This window comes from Phoca vitulina, unplaced genomic scaffold, assembly GCF_004348235.1.
Source record: "Phoca vitulina isolate PV1807 unplaced genomic scaffold, GSC_HSeal_1.0 scaffold19, whole genome shotgun sequence".
Lineage (NCBI taxonomy): Eukaryota > Metazoa > Chordata > Mammalia > Carnivora > Phocidae > Phoca > Phoca vitulina.
This window is the reverse complement of record NW_022589722.1, coordinates 1,490,082-1,513,031: the sequence shown is the minus strand read 5'-3', so window position 1 is coordinate 1,513,031 and position 22,950 is coordinate 1,490,082.

Below are 22,950 nucleotides of genomic sequence, written 5' to 3'. Positions count from 1 at the left end.
GCAGCATCCTGGATGGGAAACTGGAGCAGAAAAAGTGGGCATCGGTGGGGAATCTGATGAAATCTGAAGAGTTTAGTTAACAATATTGTACCAATGTTAATATACTCATTAGGTAAATGTACTATGGTTATGACAGATGTTAAGGTTAGAGGAAAGTAGGTCAAGGGTATGAAAGAATCCCATGTACTATCTTTGCAACTCTTCTACCAATCTAAGATTAATAAAAAGTGAAGAGAAGGTCCAAGTTCTTACCAGAGCTGGTAAGTACCTGAGTGATTTAGTCCCGGGACGTGTCTGAGCTCACGTCTCATGACATTCTTCACACAATGGGGACGATCAGGGCCTGAAAGTCACCTGCTGTGTGGCAGCACCCTGCCTCCCAATATCCCCTTGACCTCTCCTGTGACTCCAAATAATCCTCTCCATGAAGCTTTTTTTTTTTTTTTTTAAGATTTTGTTTTTTAAGTCATCTCTACACCCAACGTGGAGCTCGAACTTACAACCCTGAGATCAAGAGTCGCATGCTCCACGGACTGAGCCGGCCAGGTGCCCCTCCAGGAGGCTTTTTTTTAACATCTCGGTTATAACTCTTTTCCACCCCAGCAACTTTCTATCTCCCTTTTCCTCTTCGCTTTTTGATGTAGCACTCGTCATTTCTAACCTCCTTATTCCTTTACAATAGAATCTCCATGAGGACAGAGAATTTTGTCCATTTCGTTCACTGTATACCAAGCACCTAGAACACTGCTTAGTACCAATGAACACATATTTGTTGGATGAATGAATTCCATAAATATTGTATTTCTACTATGTTCCAGATACTGTGAACAAAACGGACATTATCCCCTTGTTAATGGAAAGTTACAGTGTAGTGAGGAGATAGATACTTATAGGAACAGCTTTAGCAACGTTGGACAATTGCTCTAACCAGGAAAGTAGAAGATGCTAGGGAGACTCTGAGCAGAATCACGTAAGGCAGTGTCAGCAAAGGGTCAGCAAAAACCTCCTGATAGGTGAATTTTAAGTCTGAACTCAGAGGGTGGGAAGATCATTAGACACAGAGGAGAGAAAGAAAACATTTTTTTCCAGGCTAAGTTAGTGTATGGGAAAACCTGAAGATCAAAAAGAGCTTATGTGCATCCAAGGATTGCACAAGAATCAGCCATGGGCTGGAACATCAAGTGAGAAAGGCTAGAGATGTTAGCAGATACCAGGTCCCAGAAGGCCGTGTCAGCCACGTTACAGGATTGTGACTTTAATCGGAGGCTCTTGAAGACACTGATGAGTTTCAAGCAGAGAAGTGATTGACCACTCTATTGTGGTACAGAGATGAACTGTGGGTCTTGATAAGACTAGACGCAGAGATGCAGTAATCCACGTAGACATGAATAGATTAAATGTTTATTCCAAGGTGGAGAAATTGCCCTTTTTATCTTGCTTACTTTGAATATTTAGGAACAGCTTTTTCTTCAAACTACACTTAATCATTAACTCGTGAAAGATACGTTCATTAAGGCCATTAGAACATCTTTCTCTTTTATTCTCCTTCTCTCCCATGTTCTTAACTCGCACACATACAACCACACACATATACACATTCATACACACATGTGTCACACTGAGATCTCCCTATAAATTGGTGCTGTTATAGTAAAGGGATTGGGGTCTTTATATGAGAGAATTCTACCGACACACATGTATTTACCTAATAATGAAACTTTAGTTTCTTTGTAGACACATGAGTTTTTTAAAAAGCTAAAGTTTGTCTATCCCTGCCAACTGAAAGTCTGACTTAAACACTTTTAAAGTGGCATGATTTTCTCATTCACTCAAGATCAATTTAATGCAATTGACATTACATAAAACTTTCTTTTAAACTTGTATTATGATCATAGTTCAACTGTAAGCCCCTCGAGGCCAGAATCTATATCTAAGGAAGTATTCCTGTATATCGTCCATGAGACTTAGCATACTGCTTGACAGAAAGTATATGTTCAGATGTGATGACTAGCTATATTGCCCATGCATGACATTTAATTTAAATTAATTCAACAATTTTTGTTGAGCACTTCCTATGCGCCATTCATGGTGTAATATATCGTTGCCCATTAGAAACTCACAGAAGAGCAAAGGAATACACATTTTTATACGCTGTTCGTAAATCCTCTCACTATATTTAATTCACATAATGATACTGATTATTTCATTAGAAATTAGTTATCTAGATGCCAATACACAGTAGGTAATTTTTGGTGGCACATAGATTGGAAGCTAATACCATTAATATCACAAATGAAAACATTCCTTTCTCTCTCTCTCTTTCTTTCTCTTTCTTCCTTTTCTTTCTTTCTACACTCCTGCTTTCCTGAAGTCCTTCTTCACCATCTCCCTGGCCTCCAGGGCTCTCCCGCCGCGAAAGCTCTGTAATGAGGTGTCTGAGCAAGCGATAATCCCCGGAGGTTCTCAGTGTTCTCTCCTTTCCCCCTCCACAATGAAAACTTGAGACCAGTATTTTGGAAAAGCATTTCTGGAAGGCTGCCAGCCCCAGCCCTGGACCTTAGTGAGACTTGATTTTCATTCCATTCCTGTGACCTCCCTTCTCCTTAAAAAAAAAATAAAATAAAATAGTGGTAGGTTTTTCAGAGGTGGGAGCATTGGTGGCAAAAACAATAGAAAAAAAAGAATTAAAGTTATTTAACAGGAGCCAAAAGAGAAAGCAAGAGAATCCAATGTGTTTAACGCTTGCTAGTCTCTTCTGCCGAGGGCCATGTTATGTATGCTTATGATTAATTGCACATTTACACTTTTAGATTACTCTGCAGTGAAAGAGCAAGAAAATGAACGCTTGATACTTTGCTTTCATTTTTGCCATGTCAGTTTCCTATCACGTTAACTATACATTTCTTTTATTTTCATCTCTCATTCTTTATGGCATTGAAAGACAGAAATATCAGCACACAATAGCTTGATTCACACTGAAATGACCTGGAGAATGCCCCAGAACCAAGTGGGCCTACCTGAAGCTGTGCCACACAAACAGGAATTCAAGATATCCAGTAGATTCCATGATACAATCACCACTTCACCACGCGAGCACAGTGAGTGCACGTTACTTATTTTGTATCCTGGATAATAAGACCTCGTAGTTAGGTTGCTGAATGAGGGACGACTTAACACATCTTGCGAGAAGTTTCTGTAGTCAGTGCCACTTAGCCAGTCTCCTGTGAGTCCTAAGAGTATCTTAAATGCTTATATTCAAAGTTCAAAAAAGTGATTAAAGACATGGAAGTAGTAAGTTTCTCTGAAACTTGTACCCAAACAGCCATGGAAATCAACATGGCTGGCACTTCAAAACATATGTTAAAAGTGAAAGGTTAGTTAAAGGTCAAGGGGGCGTGTGTGACAATTTACCTTATGTCCTCTCAAAATGGTTCACAATCAAAAGTACCTTGTTTTCAAGGTTACCTAATTTTCTCCTTCTATCAATGAAATCAAAAGTAATAATCCAGAGGAGATCTCTTCCTCCTCAAGGCAGGAAGCTTCCACACCATGCCACTCATGTATTCCTTGCAATTGATTAAGATCGTCTTAGATGTGGGGAAGCTGTTTCTGATCCCCTTATCACAGTGTAAAGTAAAACATGCTTGACTGGTTAATAAAAATGGAAGATGAAGTTACAAAGAGGAAAAGTTCACTTGAAAATCCAAAGACTAAAGTCCTTTGGTCACACCCAAGAAAGCAGACAAGCACATTTTAGAAATCGGGGTTTAACGTCTCTCTGGCAAAATTTTTCTAATTTACCATTAGTTATGAATATAACTGAGAAAAGGGGCACTCCATATTAGCTGTCCGAATTCAAATACATAAAACAAAACCAAAAAAAGTAAATGTTTTCCAGGTTTAAATTCCACCATCTAGGTATGCAGTTGCCAAAGGCATCTGTAAAAGCAATTTTTTCATATGTACAGGGAACATTAAATGAGTTCACTGTACTTCATACGTTATTAATATGTATGATTTTAACTTCCCCTTTCATAAATCACCATTCAGTCTCTATATTTTTTCCATTTATAATATAATCCATTTTGGACATTGCACAAGGAGTCATTTCTCTAAGGTTTTGCTAAAACAATTAGAGAGAATCATAGAACATTAGATTTTCAATGGATCTTAGGGGTCAGCTAGATTATCCCCTCATTTTACAGCTAAGGAATCCAAGACACAGAAATTAAGGTCAGAGTCATGTCAGAACTGGTTTCCCAACAATGTTTTCTCCATGAGAGACCATATAGACCATAACTATTACATGTGTTGGTTTGTGGAGTCAGGTTGCCAGAGTTTGAATCCTGCCTCCACCACTGACTAGCTGTGTTTCTTTGGATAAATTACTTAATCCCTCTAAACCTCAGTTTCCTCATCTATAAACTGGGTATAATAATGATAACTGCCTTATGGGAGTGATTTTGAAAGTTGGTGATGAAGTGCTTAGCAGAATAATAATTTGCTATCGGCCTTTGTGATATATCAACTGTTATTAATAATCTCACCTGCATCTGGGCTGTAGGAGCTGAAACATCATTTTCTCCAAGGGAAGTTTGCTTGAAAGGGAGGTTGTTTGAAATCAAGCAACAGCCATGACAAATTTTTAGTTTCTATTTTCCAAAGCCTCTTAGCTGAATGTCGGAGATCATTAAAAGTCCATTTTTATTAATATCCGTCTATATTACTCAGGCATTCAATAGGACATTGAATAAAAGAAATCGTGAGATCTTTAATGATATAGTACATATATGAAAAAATAATGGAAGAAATTAAAAACCAATTACAGAAAGTAAAGAACATTAAACATATAATATTTCATTATTATGGCTTTCAGAAGCTTACTGTCTGAAGATGGAACTATTTGGGTTTTCAACAGGAAGAATATCTTTTATTGACACTTGTTTTTAAGTAAGGAGACTCACCAACTTATATCCAGCACTTGGTATATTGCTTTGGATATATTTTCTTAAAGCACACTCCTCTCTGTGGTTAAAATGTTCACAAGAGGCCCCTTTGGTTTTTCAAGCCTCACGTAAATGGAGGCAGTTCAGGACATTGCTAAGCACTTAGAAAGAGTTCGCAATGTGGTTCATTTTAGTGCTGGGAAATTCTTCTTGGTGTTACCCTGACCTCAAGTGGTCTATTTCCTAATGCTTTTAGCAGAAAAAAAAAATCATATTACATCAAACTTATTTTACTATTTATACAGTTTGTAAATTAGATATAAAGTATCAACAAGTTTAAATTGCTGGAGATTTTCCTTAAAATCTGAAACAGAATTGTTAGGAAGAACATTTTGCCCTTTGGGATTCATCTGACCATTTTTGTTCTACTTCTGCTCACCTCTCCACACAGCCAAAAACTATATGTTCTTATTGCCCTAGACCTTAACTTTGGTGCTTCTGCTTACTTTCGTAGTCTCACATAATTTTTTTTTAAATTTTATTTTATTATGTTATGTTAATCACCATACATTACATCATTAGTTTTTGATGTAGTGTTCCATGATTCATTGTGTGCGTATAACACCCAGTGCTCCATTCAGTACGTGCCCTCTTTAATACCCATCACCAGGCTAACCCATCCCCCCACCCCCCTCCCCTCTAGAACCCTCATTTTGTTTCACATAATTTTTACCTTTATTTTCCCACTACCTCAATGTCCTGGCCAAAATATATATCTTTTCTCAGCCTCAGTTTCTTCCACGAGAAAAAGGTATTAAGAATACCTACATCACGTTCTGAGATCTATCCAAACTGGGGCATTAAAATAGCATAGTCCTGCTTAAGAATGCAGACACACAGGACAGATAGAGATCATTTCTTTTCTTTCTTTTCTTTTTTTTTTTTTTTTAAGAGAGAGAGAGATGGGAGAGGGGCACAGGGTGAGGGAGAGAGAATCCCAAGCAGGCTCCACACCCAGCATGGAGTCCCACGAGGGGCTTGATCCCACAGCCCTGAGATCATGACCTGAGCTGAAAGCAAGTGTCGGCTGCCTAACTCACAGAGCTGCCCAGGTGTCCCAGATAGCGACCATTTCAAAGCCCATCTCAGAGCTACATACCATACCTTCCTGAGTAAGCCACTTGAATTTTCATCATCCATAAAATGGATATAGATAGTGAGATCTACTCCAAAGAGTTATTGAAGCACTTAAAGGAAATAATGCAAACAGCAAATTCAGCGTTGTGCAAAGCACACTGAGTGTTCAAAAGTATTAGTTGCTGTACTATCATCATGTAAAGCAACGGGCATAGTACTTGGCATATGCGGTTAAACAAATGGAAATTATTATTAAGTATTAGTGCTATGGTATTTAACAATAATAGGAACAAACTCATACTTACTTCTGGGTTAATAGGTAACGTGCCACCTTTCAGATGCAACACGATATATATTAACCCTCTGGTAACACTCAACCTCATTCAAGTGATGGAGGTAAGTGTGATGTGGAAGGTAGGGCCCTCAAACTGCACCTCCCAGGTGGCCGAGTACTCTGATCCCACACCGGCTTTGCCCTGACTATTGCCTATGGGGGGTGGAGGGGCTTCAGCCGTATCACATGTGCTTTTCGTTAGTGAAAAGTGTATCTTACTTTTGAAGTTCTTGTTTTAAAATCCAATAATACTAAATATTCAGCAATCTGAATTATATATAACTGCTCTAGGATTTTCCATAGCTCCTTATAGTATGGGCTTACCAATTTCTGTGTCAAATACAAACTTTATTTTATATACCCTAAGTCCTGAAGACATTTATTTTGGAAACTTTTTGGAGCTCTAGCTCAAAACAGATGAATGTGACCTAATAAAGCTGGGTCTATTAGATAAATTATATAATCACATCTCTGAGTCAGGCATTCCAAAGAGCCTGTTTTTAACAATAAAATCTGGTCGATATACTCATTTACCCCGAGGATCACATCAAAATCTACATTAGTATTTCCAAATTAGGTGATAACTAACGAAAAGCCTCTGTGATTAGTTAGACTAGCAAAATCCCCTGTATTATATATCACCTCCTGAAGATTCACTATTGACATGTTAAAAGTTCTGAAAATTCCTAGAGGTCAGAAATCTATTCAAAATTATGCTACCCTGCTGAAAAACAAGCTTAACCATATGTCTGCCTTTGAAGAACACCTACTATCAACATGGGGAATTAGTGTTCCTTGAAACACTGTGGAGAACGAATATCAATGTAGATGACTAATATTGAAAATAATGATTTTTTTCCCCTTCTATGAGATAAATGAGCAACATTTGGCATCTCAGCTATCACTTCCAGCTTCTGGAAAGGAGAGGAGCCCACTAGCTTGCTGCTGTCTAGATGGCAGCCCACCATTACACTGTGCATACTTTTGTCTCTATGGTTGGGAGACCTGAGGCTGGCCAGGAATTACTTGAAGGTAATTTATATAATTTCACAAAATTCTAAACCAAGGGCGCCTGGGTGGCTCAGTTGGTTAAGCAACTGCCTTCAGCTCAGGTCATGATCCCAGGGTCCTGGGATCGAGTCCCACGTCGGGCTCCCGGCTCAGCGGGGAGCCTGCTTCTCCCTCTGACCCTCTCCCCTCTCCCCTCTCATGCTGTTTCTCTCCCGCTCACTCTCCAATAAATAAATAAATAAATAAACAAAATTCTAAACCAAGAACTTCAAAAGCTAAAGACAAAAAAGCAATTTCAACTAGATATATCAAAATTAGTTGTGAAATATATCTTAATAGTACACACAGTTAATAGCAACTGCAATGACAAAGGGCTAGAATTAAATGTGTTGAATCCATTTATTTATTTATTTATTTATTTATTTATTTATTTATTTAAAGATTTTATTTATTTATTTGAGAGAGAGAGAATGAGAGAGAGCGAGTACATGAGAGGGGGGAGGGTCAGAGGGAGAAGCAGACTCCCTGCCGAGCAGGGAGCCCGATGCGGGACTCGATCCAGGGACTCCAGGATCATGACCTGTGCCGAAGGCAGTCGCTTAACCAACTGAGCCACCCAGGCGCCCTGAATCCATTTATTTAAAAACACTCAATAAACATTTGATGAGCACTAAGCATTGGATGTCTGGATGCTGGAAACATGCTGCTGGAAAAGATACAATTTCTGTCCTTGAGGATGGTGGCAGAGATGGATGTATTACATGAATAATAGACAGGAAGTGAGTACTGTGATGGGGTACACATCGGAGGCTATGGGAGCAGATCAGAGAAGTAATGAACCCAATCTTAGGTGATGGGGTTACAGACAAGCCTTCCCCAAGACATAGGGTTGCCAGTAAAATAGAGGATGCACAGTTACATTTGAATTTTTGATGAACAATGAATAATTCTTTAATATAAGTATGATCATGCAATACTTTAAGTAGGTGTCCTGTATTTTTATTTGCTAAATCTGGCAACTCTACTAAGACATGATGTTTAAATTACAATCTGAAGGAAAAGAGTCAGGTAAAGAAACAAAAAAGACCATCAGCGTCAAATGGACCCACATGCAGAAAGGTGCAGATTTAAGCATAGGCAGTGTCGTGGCGAAGTACAAACAGATCATTATGGCAGAATTTGAGTTTTGGATGGAGTGGGGAGTTGTAAACATATTTTGGAATGTCTGCTTTCTTTCGCGGTGATGGGGAGCCATGAGATGGTTTTATGTTTAGTGTTATCAGACTTGTGCTTAAGAAATAACAATCTGGAATAGAGCCAGACTGGATGCAAGAAATCCATTAAGAGAGTATTGTTAGTAAATTTTCTGAAAAGTGATGGTGCTTGAATTAATATGATGGCCATAAGGATGAAGAGACATTATGATTTCAAAATATATGTAGAAATTAGTGTAATGGTTGAGGGTTCGTGTCCAGAAGTCCAGTTGGCTTGCTGCTTGTGAGCTGTGGCTGGTAATACATCATGGGGGTTAAGAACAGTCTATTTATATAAGTAGAGTTGTCTCTGAACTAAGGTTCTCACTATTAATATGGTCCTAATAGTAGAACAGGATTACTGTAGTGTTACATTAAATAATACATGTGAATGGGGCGCCTGGGTGGCTCAGTCGTTAAGCGTCTGCCTTCTGCTCAGGTCATGATCCTGGGGTCCTGGGATTGAGCCCTGTATTGGGCTCCCTGCTCTGCGGGAAGCCTGCTTCTCCCTCTCCCACTCCCCCTGCTTGTGTTCCCTCTCTCGCTGTGTCTCTCTCTGTCAGATAAATAAATAATATCTTAAAAAATAAATAAATAAATAAATAAATAATACATGTGAAGTGCTTAGCACAGGATTATGAGAGAGAAGAGAATAAAGAATGAACCTCAGGCTTCTCATGGGGAAGTTAAAATAATAGAAGATGAAAATCAGAAGTATCCCAGAAAAAGACACACACAAATGTAGTCAACTGATATTTGACAAAGGAGCAAAGGTGATTCAAGGGGAAAAGGATAGTCTTTTCAACAAATGGTGCTGGGACAAGTAGACATCAACGTGCAAAAAAAGTGAATCCAGACATAGACCTTACACTTTTTCTAAAAATTAACTCAGAATGGACCAAAGACCCAAAGGTAAACAACAAAACTCTGAAACTCCTTGGAGATAATATAGGAGAAAATCTAGGTGGCCTTAGGTTTGGCAATGACATTTTATATATACCAAAAGCATGATTCATAAAAGAAAAAACTGATAAGTTAGATTTCATTGAACTTAAAATTTTCTCTCTGTGAAAGACGCTGTCAAGAGAATGAAAAGACAAGCCATAGAATAGGAGAAAAAAATCTTTGAAAAACACATGTATGATAAAGGATTTGTATCTAAAATATACAAAGAACTCCTAAAATTCGAAAACTAAAAAAAAAAAAAAAGAACAGACATTTCACCAAAGAAGATGTACAGGTGGCAAATAAGCATATGAAAAATGCTCAACATCAAATGTCATTAGTGAATTGCAAATGAAAACAATGAGATACCACTACATACTATGAGAATGGCCAAAATCCAGAACATTGGCAATACCAAATGCTGTGAGAATGTGGAGCAATGGGAACTCTTGCTCATTGCTGGTGGGAATGCGAAGTAACACAGTCATTTTGGAAGACAGTTTGGCAATTTCTTACAAAACTAAACATACTCTTACCGTACAATCCAGCAATCATGCTCCTTGGTATTTACTCAAAGGATTTGAATACTTATGTCCAAATAAAAATCTTCACATGAATGCTTACAGCAGCTTTATTCATAATTCCCAAAACTTAGAAGCAATCAAGCTGTCCTTTACTAGGTGAATGGATAAACAGTGTGTCATCCATTCAATATTATTTAACAAAAAGAAATGAGCCATCAAGACAAAAAAAAAAAAAAACCTGGAGGAAACTCAGATGCACATTGTTAAATGAAAGAAACCAATCTGAGAAGGCTACATACTGTATAATTATTTATATGACATTCTAGAAAAGGCAAAACTACGGAGACATTAAAAAGGTCAGTGATTGCCAGTGGTTAAGATGGAGGGAGGGATGAATAGGTAGAGCACAGAGGGATTTTAAGGCAGCTGAACTATCCTGTACACTACTGTAATGGTAGATGTATTTGTGAAAACTCACAGAATGTACAACACAAAGAGTGAAACTTAACATAAACTATGGACTTTAGTTAATAATAATAATACATCAAAATTGACTTATCAATTGTGACCCATGTACCACGTTAATGCAAGATGATGTGAATAATAGGAAGGGATACACAGGAACAGTGTACTTTCAATTTTTCTGTGAACCTAAAAGTGCTTTAAAAAATAAATTATATTGGGGCGCCTGGGTGGCTCAGTCGTTAAGCATCTGCCTTCGGCTCAGGTCATGATCCCAAGGTCCTGGGATCGAGCCCCACATCAGGCTCCCTGCTCCTCGGAAAGCCTGCTTCTCCCTCTCCCACTCCCCCTGCTTGTGTTCCCTCCTCATTGTCTCTCTCTCTGTCAAATAAATAAAAATTAAAAATAAATAAAAAATAAAAAATAAATTATATTCAGATGCCTGGGTGGCTCAGTCAGTTTAAGCATCTTACTTTGGCTCAGGTCATGATCTCAGGGTCCTGGCATCGAGCCCAGTGGCTGGCTCCACTCAGTGGGGAGTCAGCTTCTCTCCCTCTCTCTCTGCCCCTCCCCCCATGCTCTCTCTCTCTCTCTCTCTCAAATAAATAAATAAATCTTTAAGAAATAAATTATAGGGGCACCTGAGTGGCTCAGTCGGCTAAGTGTCTGCCTTTGGCTCAGGTCATGATCCCAGGGTTCTGGGATCAAGTCCCGCATTAGGCTCCCTGGTCAGCGAGGAGTCTGCTTCTCCCTCTGCCTCTGCCCCTGGCTTGTGCTCTCTCTCTCACTCACTCTCTCTCTCTCAAAATAAATAAAATTTTTAAAAATTAAAAAATTAAAAAAATAAAAAATAAATTATATTAATTACATATATGATTACATATATTAATTATAATATTACGTATATTTATCTATTATATCTAATATATGTTTATCTAATATATATATATATATATATATATATATATATATATATATATATATATAAAAGCAGAAGTGGGTTAAGATTTTATGTTCAATTTGAGCTTCCCTCTGTCTCTTGAGCCTGGAGCATGATCAGATACATAGCTCTGCTTTGTATCACATTGAATGTGATCAAAGCTATGGTTATTGCAGTAAAAACATCTGCAAAGAATATTGACAGTGAGAAGAGGCCAGAGCAGAGCACTCAGAATCACATTTAGGCATAGAGGACGAGCTGGCTGGGGGCAAAGAGGAAGAAGGACTAGGATAACTGGGGGAGTGCGGTGCCGTCGAAACCAACATGGGAGGCTCCCCTGAGCAGGAGGTAGTCAGAATCAGAAGTGCCAAATGAAGCCCAGAATCTGTGTTAGTTTCCTTGAGTGGCTGGAACAAAGCACCACACGCTGGTAGGTTCATAGCAGCTAGAACGTATTGAGTCTGAAATCAAAGTGTTGATGGGCATGGCAGGTCTGGAGGCTCTGAGGGAGAATCTGCCGCACACCTCTCTCCTAGTTGTGGTGGTTGTTGGCAATCCTTGGTGTTTCTGGGCTTGCAGTCACACCACTCCAAACTTTGCCCTCATTATCACATAATTTTCATGGATTGGTGGAACTCCAAACCCTATTGCAGAGATTTGAGTATTCAGTGAGGGGCAAATGAAAAAGTAAAGATACTGAGTGCACATATACCTTCATAGAACGTTTTGGGGCAAATCTGGAAGCAGTGAAGAGGCATGAAGATATTTTGCTAACTTTTATTATTACTAATTTTTAACAAATGAGATTGGTTGTAAATGGCTGAAAGAAGTTTAAACAGACAGGAGATGGCAGAAAAACCATGACAAGATTGGAAGGGATACAATACAGAATGAGGATTAGAATTAGAAAGGGAATCTCTTCCCCTAAAATAAATCAGAAGAAAACAACACTTATTGATACAGGTATAGTTGTAGCTCTAGTGGCAAGAAACTGACAGTTCCCTTAGGACAGCTTTTTCCCCCCTTTTCGGTGCAGTGAGGTGGGAGAGCATTAAATTAAAGATTTGAAGAGTAGACAAGCTTCAAAATGTGTCTGATGGAAAATAGGAAGCAGGAATGACTGTACTTAGCCATGCAAAGCTCCCTTTGGGACCGAAGACACACATTTTTAGTAGAGATAATATACATTCTTTTAATGGAGATAATCTGCACACATTCCTTTTTAGCGAGTTCATTAACCCAGGTGGAGGCAGGTGTGGTAAAAGGAAAACAGTAGGCCTTTGAAGGTATTGGCCAAAGAGTAGTTGAAAGGATGGGCTGTGAGGTGTACAAGGGATAAGAAAGGAAGTAAATATGGAAGAGTGTCAGAGAAAACAGGCTAAGATCGAGGGACGGAGGATTTGATGAGGTTAGATAAGAGGCACATTGAAGAAACTAAGTTAAAATGTTTACTGGTGTAGGGGACTGCCAGGGAATGAGAAGCCAGGCTTCCAGATGTCCATGATGGCACAATTCTGGGTAAGCTTAAGCTCTGAGCTGTCACTAGGGATGTAGATGCCCAAAGTAAGGGGGAGGTAAGAGTTACTGCAGTTAATGCTGCAAGACACTGAACAAGTTATAATCTGCTTATTAAAGTTTTAAAAGTACTTAGAGTATTTTCTACATCAGCCAGAAATGAAGTATAGTTGGACCATGTTAAGAATATATTTCTTTTAAAAATACCCCGCATCTTGCCGCTAAGCAAAGTTGTGAGCTGGTGAATTTTATGTATGGCATCCTCTCCTCTTCTTTGTTGGTGGTTCTTCTTAATAGACCAACACATGCCCTCCCTCCCGAGGACCTCTTTGCTTTCCTCAACAGTACCCCCAATCCCCCCCAAGATTCTGTAGTTTTCTGATTTGAATCTATCCATTTCTATACCTTGGATTTTCAAGTCTGTTCCCTTAAAAATGTTAAATAAGTGAATAAGTAATTCATGTTAGTAAACTGAGAGGGCAAAGCAGAGAGAGCACAACTAGATCAAATATCGGAGCCAGTCCTTGTCCTATCATAACTAGCTGTGTGACATTAGGGAATCTTCATCTCTCTCTGCTTCAGTTTTCTTATCTGAAAAAGGAAATAAGAGAACCCACTCATCTGTACATAGTAAGCCCTGTTTAAGTGTTTGGTAAATAAAATGAGTGTTAATGAATTTATGTTCTTCCCTCACATACACCTGTTGGGACTCCTGGATATAATACTCTCGCTACAAAAGAGAACTCTAGCGGAGGGCATTTCACACCAGAGAGCATGATTGATGATCCTCTCTTCCCCCAAATCACATTGGTGTAGACATTTTGACACCTGTGCAGTGCCATCTACTGGTAAATAATAACAATAATAATAAAATTATAACAATAATATTAATAATGTGAATTTAATATTACTCTCCAGAATAAATTTTGTAAAGTTTCTGAATTTTTAAAAATGCATTGAGATCTCAGATCTTTTTGCCAGTCTGATATCCTTCCCCCTTACCTATATTTTGTTTGTTTTTCCAAAGGTAGATTTCGCCAAATAAAACATAAAATGAGCAAAATACATGCACAAAATTTTTAGAAGGAATGACTTTCAAAATACCATTTTCTGGATGAAACAATAACTTTTAATCTGTATCTAAGTGTCTAAATTGCTGAATGGTTTACAAACTCGGTCAGAAAGACAAATGAAATAGCAAGACCAAAGTTGTTGCAGATCCACGGTGGATGAGCAGCCTTTATGTGGCTTATCAGCTGGGTTTACTCAAGATTATGTCAATCACTTTAATAGCATTGGCTGAACGTGCACGGCAGGGAAAGCAAGGAAGTCGCTTTTCACTACTGCTGTTATCCCAGCGACTGGTAGCAGCTCTTTCCCTGAATATCACCTAAGGCTTTAGACTTGAAGAGTGGGTTTTAGCTAGGTATGAGCTCTGTGAAAGAGGAAAATAGATAAAAGAAGCAAAGGGGAAAGATAAGGAGTGGGGGACAGAAACTATAGAAAAGAGATCATGAATTAGGAAATGAATAGATTAGTGAGTTGAGAGAGATGCAAAGCGCAATCAATCTTTTCCTTAGATATTATAAATTGTCCTCAAATGGAGTTTTCCTTCATTTTATATAGATTCTAATGCTTCTCTCTAGTTTTGGTTTATACATTGCCATCAAATTGGTTTTATGGATCTCTTTAATGATTTCTGATCAATACGACCTATTGATAATTGGTAATTGACGTATGATGGCTGAGGTTAAATCCATATGATTGTTTTAAGTGTCCATAAAATTCTCTTTGCGTGCAAAGGCTTAAATTAGAGATGATTTCTTATCCCGCAGTTTGGTTTTTTTTCAGGTGATCAGATTCCCAGGTCTTTGCAACATAGCTGTGAGGGCATTAAAAAAACAAAGTTTCTGTTGGAGGACTAGGATAAAGGCAATCTGCCCCAAAGGGGTTTGTTTGTTAATTGCTTTGGTCTACTTTACAAGGTCAAATCCATTCTCCTAATGACGAATCTCATCTGTTCTGGCAGAGAAAGAAATGTTTTCTTTCACTTCTACGTGTGGCAAGAGCTCATTCATCTCAGTAAGTTCTGAAAAGAAATCTAGCTACATCAGAGAGAGGAGTATTCAAAGGGCAACTGATGGCCAGGAAGATATATGGAATTCACTTTCCTGAGACAGACATTCAAATGGTAACAAGTGATAGAAAACAGCTCTATATTTCAGCATGATGTGTGTTCGCTCCTGATGGTTAAACCCCCTGTGAGCCATCTGCATTTAATGGGTTAGAACTACTTTGTAGCTGCAGCTTTTCCTTCCACTGCTCTCTTATTTATTTGAGAGGAGACCGAACTCCACTCTTTAAAAGTTAAGCATGTAAGAAACCCTGCCAAGAGAATCAGAAAGAAAAGGCAAATTTATAGCCTACTGTTGTTTTAAGCATTTAGTAGTATAAATAAGAAGTGTAGATAAATGTGTACAAGGAGACGCATAAGTGACCCTCTGTTTATCTCAGTTACATTATTTGCCTAAATTCCAGAGCAGAATTAACCCAATTAGTTTATATAATGGCTAATGCTGTCCTTCAGCTGAGCTATTAGGGATGTGCATGACTGATGCTAGGTGGGGGATGGTGTTATTTTACTTATAAGTCAAGCCGTGGGGACTGTGATTTGTATCCAGTATGCAGATAAAAATCAAAATCCAGTGTGGAAATTACTGTACCTCAAAGCAATGTACACTGTTGGTGTTTTTACTGCAATTAAATCAAACTTCTGGTTAAAACGCCAACAATGATAATGGCTTTCTATAAGTACTGCTGTCTTACTCGAGACTTGTCACATTTTACTCACATCTCATTATTTTTCTCTGACTTACAAAAGTCGGCAGCCATAAGCACTCAATAAATATTTGCTGAATTGAATTGAACTCTGAGAACTGAGAGGTGAGGTGGCACTGATCATCAGTGACACATCTGGGATCAGAATCTTGATTCTCTTCTGCTAAATTGTTAGTGATCTCAGCCAAAGCCAATCGAAATATTACAGAATTTGAAATCTAAGGAAGTTGCTCATAGTTACAAAAAGTTAATCTGAGTCACATAACTACAAAAGCCTGGCAAATTCTCTCTTGCCACGTATTTTCACTCGTAATACTTAAACTAATTTAAGGGTTCACCTTCTGACTAACATCTAGCTATATAGCTCTCTTCCTAGGTCATTAAAATTTTCTTCTAAGGTATTTCTCAGAATAATTTTTTTCCTGCTTTTTTTCCCCTTTGAACCAGAAAACGTATCTACAAGGGGAGCCGTCCTAGGGCTTTAAAAACATCGATCAATTTCACAGCTGGGAAAAGAGGGATCAAGATAAGAGAGCAATTCCTCCATTAAACCTCTGTTTATAGAATTTAGGCAAGAGTTTTGTATAAAGTGAGACAAACTTTGACCATACTGAGGCAGACAAAGAGTTAAATTAAAGACACAAAAGCAACACCCAGCTGCCGCTTCTTTTCCTTTTCCCTTTCATGGAGTGGGGAGTATTTTTCCTGTAGTGACCTCAGAATCTTCTGTCTTTTTCTTGGTCAGAGATCAAGGGGTATACCAGGGTGAAACCTTCTTCTTACTGAACTTTTCTATCAACTTCTTGCAGATGTGTATTTTGAAGGTGTACTTAACGATTTTTCCCCATTTTTTCTGTTATATATTTATAGAGAAAGCTTATTAAAATATGTATGCTATATTTTCATGAGAGGCAAATTTCAGCAAATGTCATCCATCCAACTAAACTGAATATCCCCTGAACACAAGGGCCATGGCTTCCATTTATTCACAACCTCCATTTTGTAATATTAAGAGTTCGGCACCCATTCATTGTATTACTTGAGAATAGAGACTTGTAAAACCTTATTGAATAAAACAAATTATTTCTCTGGTGAATCTGAGAACTTTGGTTCAATTAACAAAATAATACTAATAAAATAAGGAAAATAAATATTTAAAATTAGAGAAGAAATTGTGGTATGATGTGAACAAAAAATTGCAAATATTTTAACTAGCATGAAGATAGCTTTTTAAAACTGATTTGGGTTTTCTTTCAGAGAAAAAGAAGTAAAATGATATCTTATTGTAAGTTCCTATTCACCTTTTTTTAAGATTTCATTTTTTTATTTTTTAAAAAAGACTTTATTTATTTGAGAGAGAGAGAGAGCACAGATGGAGAGTGAGAGGGAGAAGTAGACTCCCCACTGAGCAGAGAGCCCAATGTAGGGCTGGATCCCAGGACCCTGGGATCATGATCTGAGCCAAAGACAGATGCTTAACTGACTGAGCCACCTAGACACCCCGAAGATTTTATTTTTTAAGTAATTCCTACACCCAATGTGGGACTCAAACTCACAACCCGAGATCAAGAGTTCCATGCTCTACTGATAGAGCCAGCCAGGTGCCCTGCCCCATTCATCTTTCAGTGTCTGACTGAAAACACCTCTTCTCTGCAGCTTTCCATGACTTATAAAGTGTTGAATTAATTGCTCACTTACTTGTTTTCCAATAGTATTTTGCAGGAGCCATGTCCCTATCATATTACAGTTCTTTAAGGTACCTGTTCACCTCCCCCACCAGCATGTTAGTTTCTCTAAGGTCTTGGCACAAAGGGAGTTCTCAATAATTTTGTTTGTTAATTAAATAAAACTGAATTTAAAGATTAAAAAAATGAGGGAAGAAAAAAATTAACATTGACTCAATAGGAGGAAAAATTGGAGTCTGTAAAAAAAAGTATATCATTTAAGCACCTCACAGTCTACAATAAATTATTTTTAAATGCATATTTTAATTCTTTTTTCTTCATAGCTTTAAGGAAATCTGTAGGATAAGAAGGCAGGAGAGGCTTTGGATTTAGAAATTTCTTATATTCTCTCACTATAAATTACCTCAACCGTGAAATGCAGATGATAATAAGGCCCATTGTCACAAAATTGTGAAAGTCAAAGGAGAAAATAAATGTGAAAGTGCGTTGTTAACTTAAAGCTTTATATAAGTTTTTCACTTACCAATGAGAAAACTAAGGCTCAGAGGAATTGAATGACCAGCCTAAAGCTTTAAAGCTAAAAAGTGGTAGAACTAGGAATCCTAAGGCCATACTCCTTCCGTAATACTACCCAAACACTTCTCTATTTCTTCAGAAGCCTAGTTCCAACCTGTCTGGGTGGCTCAGTTGGTTAAGCATCAGACTCTTGATTTCAGCTCAGGGTATGATCTCAGGGTCCACCTTGGGCTCTGCACTCAGTGGGAAGTCTGATAAAGACTCTCTCCCTCTGCTCGCTCCCCCTGCTCATGTGGTCTCTCCTCTCTCTGTCTCTCTTTCTCTAAAATATAAATCTTAAAAAAAAAAAAAAAAAAAAAAAGCCTCGTTCCTATCTAGTGCATCCTGGCTTCTCAGTGATCCTCATTAAAATTCTTCATCCATTCATTCAACAATGAATGCTATGGGGCTGCCTGCTTTAAAAAGCCCCATTCTCTGGGGTGCCTGGTGGCTCAGTCGTTAAGCATCTGCCTTCAGCTCAGGTCATGATCTCAGGGTCCTGGGATCGAGCCCCACGTCGGGCTCCCTGCTCAGTGGGGGAGTATGCTTCTCCCTCTCCCTGCCGCTCTGCCTGCATGTGCGTGCTGTCTCTCTCTCTCTCTTTCTCTCTGTCAAATAAATAAATAAAATCTTAAAAATAAATGAATAAATAAATAAAGAGCCCCATTCCCTTTCAATCCTACCCTCTGCTAGTAAGAGATAATATGGTGAATTATTATGTACCTGATTCTACTCCTTCCATAATCTATGACCATCCTCTGGGGTGAAAAAATTATTGGATATGGGGAAGTGATGCTGACACATAAAGAGGGTTTTTTAGGGCGCCTGGGTGGCTCAGTCGTTAAGCGTCTGCCTTCGGCTCAGGTTATGATCCCAGGGTACTGGGATCGAGCCCTGCATCAGGCTCCCTGCTCAGCGGGAAGCCTGCTTCTCCCTCTCCCACCACCCCCCCCCGCTTGTGTTCCTGCTCTCGCTGTGTCTCTCTCTGTCAAATAAATAAATAAAATCTTAAAAAAAAAAAAAAAAGAGGGTTTTTTAGTCCCTTTTGCTCCTTGGACCCCTCTGGCAGTTTAGTGGTCTTGTGAACCCCTTCTTAGATAAGGTATTTTAGTAAATAAAATGTATAGGCTTAAGAAGGAAACCAATTAAATCAAAACACAGGTGTCCGAATACTTACAGAATTAATTTGTAATATTTGTGCATCTTTACTGATAGATTAAATAACAAAGCCTGGCAACAGAGCTAAAAGTTACCTTAAAGAAAACTGTCCTAATCAAGTGATAAACTCGAATTATAATTATTTCAAGGTATCTATATTAACTCTAATGTAATATGCAAATATCTGTTCCTTTTATTGGTGACAAAATCACAGTGCTGCTAATGCTACTGAGATTTGTTGTCCATAGTCATAAATAAAAGAAAATGCCAAGTTTCTTTTAGGGGTTAGTGAAACTAAGGGTCTAACTATTTTCCCATCTCAGTGTATGTGGATCCTCTCTGCCTTCTAAACAGAGATACACCCTCCCTTACCTGCACTCCCACCTAAGTTATGAATCTGTTCTAGTGATTTGGGGAGAGTTTAAGCATTTGATTCTTTTCATGTCTGCCAATTGAACAGCATAAATAGCCTGTAGGGGGCTCCTTTTGCCTTCTACTTAAAACTTGTCATGTTTAAAGAAAAAAAAGAAAAAAGAAAAAACTTGTCATGCTTTGACAATGCTGGTGATTATTCTGAATTATTCTCTTAAGTCTTTAGAGTGTATGTTAAGGTAAATAAGTAAGAGAAAATATTACAAGGGTACATTGTGTGAAGATGCATGAAAAACTTCAGTAAGTACTGCCTCTAAAGTCAGACATGCTATAAAATAATGTCATGCACATGAAATACTCACATGAAGTCATTTATTTGCTCCTGGAACTTAAAGAATGCATAGTGCTATACAATTCTAAGGCTAGGAAGGAAAGAAAAGGCTTCTTTCAATTCTCTCCTATTTTATGCAGTAAAACTGAAGAATTGGCTAGCCCTTGTCTTGAAGACTTGTTCACAATTTTTGCAATATATTTCTAGGATAAACAATGGCAATATGTTCAAATATGTTCATTTACAAAGGAGAGTTATTAAAACAAACAAAAAATCCTGTTTGAGCATTTTCTATACCCTGGAAAACCAATATCACATTTAATCTGATTTTGAGGATTCCTGCCATAAATGAGGACTCTACTGCCAGGCATTTCACTTCTGATTTTGTTTTCATTTGGATCATTAGCGACATTGCTGCCTGGCTTGTATAAAATATATATATATAATGAGACTTAGACACTAAGAACAAAAATACTATTTAATATAGTGTTTTATTAAATAGAGTCCCTTACAAAAAGCCATATTTTCTTCAATGCAAAATATGAATAGCTATAAGGAAATAATGTCTGCTGAAACTTTAGATGCCTAGTTTCTTAAAGTAGAGATGGTTGAAAGTTAGCATTTATGTTTTAAATAATAAGCATATATCTTTACATTTCAATAAGAGAAAAAAGAAGTGAGCCCAACTAGGATTTTAAAAATAAGATCATTTCTAGATTTCTCCTAAAATATTTGACAGCAAATAAAAAAATGACTAATAATTAAAAATTATATCTAACAATTACTCATCATTTATAATTCTCTTTGAATTAAATATTGAAAAACAAAGGCCAGGGTTACTGGTAAGTTTAGAAAATTATTTAAATTTTTCAAAGAACTTATGCAAACACTGTAGTCGATCTTTCCACTTCTTTTTTAGCCAAGGCATTGTTTAGCTGCTGATAGACTAAAACTACAGCATTATATAGAAAACGACATTATATAAAATATAGGGAAGTGATAAAAGAATTGCAGATGGAGGTCAAATAAGCAGCTAGTATTTGAGACAAAAAAGCAAAGATACTGAAACAGTAACCTATCGTCTTTGTAAGAACCCTGTTAAGTGCATCGATATGTCCCTTCCTCCCTTCCTTGGAGGTAAAAAAAAAAAAAAATCAACAGCCTATTGAAACAATGAAGCTAATACACTCCAGTAATTTATATACTCAATTTCATGAGTTTCCTCAAGGTTATATAGGTTAAGTAACTCTGTTATTCTTTGGAGATACGTTGTCAAGACTGAGGGCAAAGATTAGAGCGGCTTTCTTTTTCTGATTTCATGAGAAGTTATTTAAGAAGAAGATAATCACTATTTAATATTCTCAAGGAAATTGTATCTTTTCAAAAATCCACAAGCCATTTTCTGAAATTTCATTTTATGTTTATGAATGAAACTGCAAACCTTACCTAATTCTCCAATAAATTTATCTCCTATCATGAGGACCAAATTTTAACCAAATTGCTCAGGAGAAAAGAGTACAAGAATCACCCCTTAAACCATCTGTGCAAGTAAAACGTGTGGAAGGGGCCAATAGGGGATGAGAATGGCCTGGACACAATTGTCCAAGTGGCTCAACCACTTCAGGGACCAAAACTCCTAGGAATCAATGCTGTTAATAACTTGAGCCCAAATAAAAGGAAATTAAAACACTCCTTAGTTTTTCATCTCTTAAGTGTACAAGTTCAACATTTTTATTTTTATTTTAAATATTTTATTAATTTATTTATTATTTATTTATTTATCTGAGAGAGAAAAAGAGAGCAGGGGGAGGAGCAGAGGGAGAGAGATAATCAGACTCCATGCTGAGCGCAAAGCCCAACTCAGGGCTCCATCCCACAACCCTGAGATCATGACCTGAGCTGAAATCAAAAGTCGGATGCTTAACCAACTGAGCCACCCCAGGCACAGCTAAGTTCAACATTTTTGTGAGGGATCTGAATTCTGGTATATGAAACTAAGTTTAACATAAGTTTAGAAATTGCAAGAGAAAATTCAGGAAATGCATTCTATGTACCTTTGTATTAGCTTTATCTTTCCTATTGCACCAAAAGTTCATTTTATTATATCTTAATAATTTAAATATGTAATAACACCCATCCAATGAAAAAGAAAGGTCAGAATGTTCACACACAAAAAAAACTGCATTCAATTCTTAATGGCCATCATAAAATGCGAAGCATGGCTGAGGATGTAAACTTTATGGATGCATCTGTCCATGAAGACTGTGAACTCATCGAGAACAAAACCATGGTTCTATTATTTCTTTTATTATCCCCAAAGGTGCTTCACACATTGTAGATGTTAAAAGAAAAAAAAAATGTGCCGATTGAATTAATTTATAAAAAACATTGCAGATGTAGAACCTCAATTAAAAAGATGTTAAAATTTTTAAAAAATGAGTTACAGAGTCTCCAACTAATTATTAGAATATAATGAGAAAAAAAAGAATATAATGAGAAAAAAAACTTATAGTAGGAAAACTAAGGGATGATGTGAAATGCACACTTGATTCAAAAATGAGTTTTGTCCCTCATTTTAAAAACATAATGTATTAGCCAAGGGACATTAAAATTTCAATTAAGAAAGCAGAAGAAAATAAACATGAACACTACTAACTTGGGAACTTTTAAAAAGAAAGTCTTACATTTTCTAAGTTTTAGTTTGCAACTTCTTATGGACCAGACACAGGAATATATTAAAAGAAGTCATTCTCTTTTAAAACATGAAGGATATTTAACAGCTGCCTAAACAATCCTTTAACAAGAGCTCCTGCATGTATGCATAATTCTCAGGGCCAAAGTTGAACAAGTTTGTCCTGGGAAGAAAACTAAAAGGAGAGAACTCAAAAGTAATAAAGAACAGAGTTATTATGAAGTCAAGGGATGTTTGTTTAGGACATCACTC